This window comes from Rhipicephalus sanguineus, chromosome 2 (assembly GCF_013339695.2).
Source record: "Rhipicephalus sanguineus isolate Rsan-2018 chromosome 2, BIME_Rsan_1.4, whole genome shotgun sequence".
NCBI lineage: Eukaryota > Metazoa > Arthropoda > Arachnida > Ixodida > Ixodidae > Rhipicephalus > Rhipicephalus sanguineus.
The window spans coordinates 210,684,697-210,692,039 of record NC_051177.1 but is presented as its reverse complement, the minus strand read 5'-3'; the positions used below and the strand labels follow the sequence as shown (position 1 = coordinate 210,692,039).

The following is a 7,343-nucleotide window of genomic DNA, read 5'->3' as shown; positions in this document are numbered from 1 at the left end:
TATACAGGAAAGTCAAACAACAAAAACATCTCGAGGTTTCAATTTGGTGTCAGGGGTCCCTTTAAGGAAGGTATGGGGGACATTTTCTTGCAGGCTTAACTGCAGTTATATATCGTATTTCCTAGTGCACCTTGTGGAGCACCCCCTTGGGTCCGGCGAATGCGTTTCGTCTGTACACGCCGGTAGCCGTCTCATGTTTGCACTTTCCGAAGACGTGTGGCGTGCTCTTCATCGTCACAGGAAAGCGCGCACTTACAACGGGGACAAAGGGAGAAGATCACGACAACACAAGCGCTAACTTTCAACTAAAGTTTATTCAAGGAAAAACCAACTCGCCCAGTTTTCTGCTTTGTTGTGGCGTGCTCTTGTGTACTGTGGGAATTCAGGCGTCCGCATCAGTTGCTCGACGCCATCTTCCCTCTGTCTCTCTCCTCCCGACCGGACGGGTAGCAGCTGGTCACAAATCGCCGTCCCTTCTCTCCCACCACGCCCCTAAAATTTTAAACACGGTGTCCCATTGGCCTAATTTTGGCGGGATTCGGACCTTGCTCGCGCTCGCCCGAGAAGCGGGGCGCGCGACGGGGTTCGGGGAAACCACTTCGGGACGCCTGAGGGTGCGTATGCGCTTTGGCCTCTCCGACCGGCGGCGATCCTTTGTTTTTTGTTCTTCGTCGCCAGCCGGTGGTTACGTCGTTGCGTCAGGGCCCCGTCCTCGGCGGGCGCGCGCTGCCTTCCGCGGTCTCGAAGTCCCGAGGCAGCGCCTCGCTATCGAGCACCGTATGCTTCTCTCAAGTGTTCGTATGTCTGTTCTGTTTCTTCTGCTCTGGGGTGCGAGATCGCGGGTCGCGGGAGCGCTGGCCGAAGTGTAGGTCGGCTCTCCAAACTTGATTCTTTGTTTGTTTGTTTGTTTGTTTGTTTTATAGGTGTGCTATTCACGGCCACTAATCGATATAGCTTATAACTGTGTAGCTAAGTGGTGCCATGTGTATTATGTTAATTTACGATAGGTTCTGGTGTAAAAACGGTTGATCTCTTTGGTACTAAAATCCCAGTAATAACACAACTAATTTCGAGAGTGTCGCCTAGGGTCTCCCTCGCTGCGCGCGAGGGCTCGCCGTCCCTTCGCGGTGATCGGCCGAGTTCTCGTGCGCAGCACTGCGAACAGTACACGGCGCGAGACAAGCGAGGACGCGGCACCCTGCATGAAGCGCGCAGGGCTCGAACCCGCGGTGGTGTTCGGCGCGTGTGGCGAGGCCGTGCGCGCCGGGGGGGGGGGGGGAGGCGGTAAAGGCAACGAATAACATAAGTAAACCCAAAACAACAACACCACAATACTTACATGCATTCTGTGAATGCGCCGCTTCAAGTGTCAGCAGCGCTGATGCGATTCGCGTTTCACGCGTTTACACGGATCCTATTGACGTAGACCACACTGTATATCAAGGCTGTATATATGGATATTGTGCTTACGTTTCGTGATGAGGCTGAGCAGGAAGAAGACGGTGGGAAGATGACGAGCGCCATGAGCACGATCATTGCGATGATGGGAACCAGAGCAGCGCGGCGGGCGAGTGGGGGAACTTGTCCATGGCCATAACCCTGCACCGTGGCATTAGCTTGCTACAACGACGACCGCCATGCACCATGCGCGTCGGCAGGGGCACTTCAAAACGCCCGTCTAAAAATCACGAGAAATTGGGCGGCATAACATAATCTATTTTGAATCGGGTCCGCGCGCGCGGTGAGGAATAAAGCGACGTGGTGCACTGTCTGCAATAGAGTCTTTAGCAAGTTACGGAAGTACGGTACGCAAATACGGTAAGGCAAGTACGGTAACGCTCCTCCCTTTCCCGATCGTTGAGGCGGCAAAAGCACAACTAGCGGGAAAGGAGGTGCGCTACCGTACGGCCTTACCGTATTTGCGTACCGTCACGGCCGCTGGATGAGAGCATGGTACCGTATTTCTGTAACTTGCTAAAAGACTAATGACATAAGGATCGACACACCCGCCTGCCAAGCACCCACTGGACTGTCAAGAGTGTGTCCCCTCAGGGATTACAGGTAGTTATTTTGCCCTGCAGGGGTCCTCCTGGAGCGCCCTTCACGCGAACTACAAGCCGCCATGTTTAGGGCCGCCGCAGCACGAAGGACACTCTGCGAGGCTGCAACTGCTGGTCGCGTGACGTTTCGCTTAGCACGGCAGACAGCTCGCGTGTTGTGAATCGTGCCGGAAACGTGTTGCTAAGGTGGTTCAAAAGATGTGTTCCGTTGTGTCACCAAAGGCTAACGCGACGAGAAACAAAAACATAAGCCCACGGACATTTGAAAATTATCGATGTAAACAAATACAGGTACTCGCACCTCGGCACAATACATGCCAGTGTCATTATGGTCGTGGGAAGCGCTAGCACCATGTACGTATGCATATTGTGGATTTGTACGTAATTTCGTGTCCGTTCTCCGATGCATGGCTCGGTATATAGACCATCGTTAGGGAGCCTTCATACACACACGTCCTCCCCGCCCGGTTTTAGGGTGGTGTCAGCCTTTGAAAGGGTACACGCCGACGCCCCGCAAGTTTTGACGGTCGCCCTTGTTGCCAACTTCGTCTGCCGCCATTTTGATTCTCAGCTCAGCCGGCTCAACGTTGGTAAACGTCAGTGCCGTGAATGTTCAGGTGGTTGCAGATTGTCTTCGCAGCTCGCGGCGTTAGTTATGTAGCACTGGCGACGACCATGGAAACAGTGGTTACACGTGCTCTATATACCTGTGCAGTTCGACGAGTGGAACTTGACGCCGTGAATTCATCGTTTTCTGTGGTGCGCTCGCGCGTCAACGTTCGCTTGCACTGCGGTCACCGGTTGCTCGCAGCGAACAAAGCATGACAGGTTGTTGCGTTCCACAATGTTCAAACAACAGTCGGAACGGAGTGAGAATGTTTCGCTTCCCGTCGAGCCCAACGCGAAAGAATCGTTGGCTGGCCCAAATCAAGCGAGACCGGTGGTTGGTGATGCCGTCATCATATGTATGCATGGTGAGTACTGTGTTTTGCAATGCTGTCTGTACCGCAGTTACATAGTGACGTAATTTGTACGCTATACGATTGCGTACTGCAGGCATGCCACGCATCGATTACATTAATTACGGTTACACAACATCAAAAAAAAGGGAGGGGGGCTACCGCAGGCGTGGGTGAACGGGAATCTGGACTTTCGCGTGTGCAACCGTTACGCGGACTCGTACCAACCAGTGACCTAGGCAGAAATTTTTTCGGGGGGGGGGGGGCCACGGCCCGGTGTGCCACCCGCTGGCTACACCACTTGTACCAACTCGCCTGACCTCCAATCATATTTCGAGAGAAAGTTTTACCTCCGTCCAACTCTAGTTTTCAAGTTGGAATACACATAAAGCACGGAGACATCGTGAGGCAACCGTTGGATCGAATGAAAAGATATCTGTAGAGAAACAGTCATATGTAAGGAAAAAAAAGAAAGAAAGGATCTGTTATACCGAATGCGGAAAAACTCGTGTTAGGTACCATGTTCTTTTTTTTTTTTGCTTATTCTGCGCAAAGTCGCAAGAGTAAGCTCAGCACCAAGTTTACAAACATTACTTTTGCAGCAAACGCAGATATTGCAAAAGTGCAAACTACATCTGCTCGATCATCTGTGAACTTCATTATTTAACTGATGCCAAGGGTTGTACAAAGTCGTGCTCAGAAATTAGTGTTCAAAACTTTTCTCTACATCTCTTTCCTTTAAATGTTGTATGCGATTGCAGTTTACACAACTGTCATTTCCTGCCAAGCTGTCAGCTCAATTCTGTGGTTTTTAAAAACTGATCTTCAGAAATATTCCTCATGGCCTGAATTGGAAGTTTTTGGCGAACGCGGGTAAATATCTTAACTGAAGCAAACCTAATGAAAATCGGTGCAATGGGTTTCAAGCTTGACATTTTTTTTTCTATGTCAGTGTGCTTGACTCCTTGATTGGCAATGATAGCTTAGCAGGTAGGTGTTGAAATGCTCAGTTCGAGGATGTGAGTCCGATTCCCTGCCATATCGGCTGCATTTTTGATGAGGTCCAAATGCGATAACACTTGTACACGTTCAGGAAATTTCCCAGGTTGCCGAAATTAATCCTAGACACCCCCACTATTTCGTGCCCCATAATCGTATCGTGGGTTTACCCACAGTTTTTTAGGCACTTCTGAAGTACAGCTTTTTGCTAAACATACGTACGCCTACCCTTCACATCAGTTTCATTTTAGTGCGTGGTTACAGTAAAATTCTTCTTCTTTATATTCTTGCCAGGCAGAAGGACATGTTATCTAGTCGCTTACAAAGGCGAGTTGAAAGCTGATGACCACTATAATATACGATATCTTTGTCGACATAGAAAAGGTAATGAAAATGTGTTGTATTGACAGCCACTGACTTGCTGGTAAACCAAACTACTGCGAGGCTTCTGTTCTGTACAGTGATATTAAGCTGCATATGGAGGCTCAGAAAGTTCTCTATAGCTCGTCTTTTAAAAATGGCTCGCACTGCATGCGATAAATAGGCATGTCGATTCTTAAGTGCATTGAAATTTGCTCGTCCCACATTCATTTCACAGCCGAGTAATAGAGGTTCAGTGACTGACGAAGGGTGTGAAGACATCAGTGCTGTAGGGCTACATGCCATAAGGCTTAGTCGACGCAGTATGAACATGAAGCGAATGCAGGTTGTTCCGAGTAGTATACTCGGTCATTTACGAATGGAGGTTAGTGCAAAGGTGAGTGACGGTCAGCAAGCATGAGCGAGCTCTAGTGAGGGCAAGTGGATGAACGTGTGTGTGTGTGTGCTAGTAAGCCTGAATGGTCATGAATGCGATGAGTGGAACGAGCATTAGGGTAGGTAGTACAGAGCATGAGTGGCTATTCACAGGGAACTTGGTTGGAGGCATGTGTGTATGAAGGCTCCCTAGCTATCCACATGATTTGCTGGCTGGAATATATGGCGTAATATTTTAATTAAATGAAATACGTTTTCTGCTCTCTGTGCTCATGAACAGCAGTTGGATTAAGAAGAAATGTGCTAATGCATAGCATCAGAATAAAAAAATGCATGAGAAGCGTTCCTAGCGACTGCCAGCTCGCCTTCACTTTATTGCACTAAGGTAAACATTGGCTGATTTCTCTCAGGTCTTACCAGTTCTTGATTATAAAACAGATCTGTGTCCTACAGCTGCCCCAAAGCATCGCAAGCCACCAAGTCGCAGTCTCGTGCAGCCAACGTCTTCCCCTGCGGCAACCTCTTCGCCTAGTGGGAACAGCACCAGCAGCCTCTTGCTGCCGTCTTCCACTGTGGTGACCACTTCATTGTGTGGGAACAGCACCAGCAGCCTCTTGCTGCCATCTTCCACTGTGGTGACCAGTTCGTCCAGAGGGAACACCACCAGCCGCCTCTTGCTGCCGTCTTCCACTGCGGTGACCACTTCGTCAAGTGGTAACCGCACCATCTGCCTTTTGCTGCCTTCTTTCACTGCGATGAGCAGTTCTGTTCGTCATGCGGGAACAGCACAAGCATCCTCTTGGTGCCCACAACGGCTTCCACTACAGTGTCCACCTTATCCTGTGAAAACAGCACAAGCAGCAACCTGGAGGATGGCTCAAGGCAGTACTGGAGCTGTGAAGAACCCCATGACAAGTGCAGCGTTGGTAGCGATGAAGAGGATCCATTAGCCAGGGATCTGAGTACTTCTTTTTTGCAAGCTGCAAGACCACTTAAGCCTGTCAGCCAGAGCGAGAAATCTGCCCACCCACTGAGTGATGATGTTCTAAGTTCCATTGCTGATAGTGATGAGGAGGATTTACCAGCCAGAAATTCCGATGAGAATGCTAATTCAGCATTAGTATTGAACGCAGTGAAGCCAGCTAACCATACTTTTCATGGGTCTGTGGCGTCTGAGTCGTTCAAAGGTTTTGTCACAGCTGACACTGTTCTAGATTTGAAGGCACCGCACAGGTCTATTTGCAAGTTTCTTGAAAGAAACGTAGAGGCCATTTCTGTTTCGTGTGATCAACACCCAGAAAAAGTGAGCAAGACGTTCTTGGAGAAGTATGTGCGCTCACGCTTAAGAATGCATCTGCGACAACAAAAGGCAAGGAGTATTGCAGGACACTCAAGTAAAACGCTGCTGGTGTAAGTCTCAAGTGAAGTATATATGCAGGGTGTTTCAGTTAACTTCAACTTTAAAATATCCACGTGTGGCTTCGGAGAATGCAAACGCTTTGGTATTGTTTACTGTTGCCTTGACCATCTCAGCTTCTTCTTTGTGGTAGACTTCAGAATGCCCTACTTGCAGTGTGTTTTCATTGATAGGAATAACTGTCTACAGTGTTCCATAAAGGAAACATATTTGATATTCACTAATTTCAGTGTGTAATGAAGTAACTTAGGCTGAAGGTTTGCCTGGTATCATAACACAAACATCTTCTCACGTTAACCAGAAGGCAATTGTTCTATGGTCATCTTGATTATTACAGGAAAAAGATGTCAATGATTACAAAATGTGAGCCCTTCTTTATGGGCTATGTATCTTGGGAAGTAGAGGTCTAGTGCCAAGCTAACAACTAGGCAGTGACGTTTGCCTACTGAAATACAAAAAGGACTCGTTTACCATCGAGGAAGAATTTTAAGGACAGAACAGAAAAGGACGCCCTGTTCTGTTCTGTCTTAAATTCTTCCTCCATGGTACGCATCTTTTTTTGTATTTCAGTAAGTATGTATTAACTAGACCAACAAGTTGACTAAACCAGTGATGTTTACCACCAAGTTTTCTATCTCTTGCAAATGAAGTGGACGTCTCAATCACGTTAATCAAGAGCTTTGGAGTACCAGTGACCGAAACTTGATTAGCACTTACATTGATTGATTGATTGAGATTGTGTCAAGGGAAAGACTATTTTCTGCAGCCCTTAATTGTCAGGAGCATGGCTTAGCGTCCTTGAGGAGGAAAATGAAATAAAAGAGTGGAAAAGAGAGGCAGCCACAGTGGAGGGCTCTAAAAATTTTTACTACATGGGGGTTCTTTAACGGGCACCTAAATCTAAGTACATAAGCCTCTGAACATTTTGCCTCCGTCAAATGTGGCCAGGATTTGATCCTGCGACCTCTGGGTTCGCAGTCAAGCGCCATAACCACCTATATAGCTTGTGTTTCAGATGCCTGGCTATCAGGTTTTTTTTCTAATCTGTGGGGGTGCTATCACCCCCTGTAAAGGCGACTGCCGTAATTTGGGCGCGGCCGCTGTTTGCAACGCACGTGCTTGGCGCGTAAACAGAGACGATCGGTCAAGGTC

General features: G+C 48.3%; 1 pseudogene; it reads right to left on the bottom strand.

The window, feature by feature from the left end:
• Positions 1-1,532: 1,532 nt before the first annotated feature.
• LOC119382212 (signal transducing adapter molecule 1-like) overlaps positions 1,533-7,343 on the bottom strand; it is a 37,181-nt pseudogene continuing 31,370 nt past the window's right edge.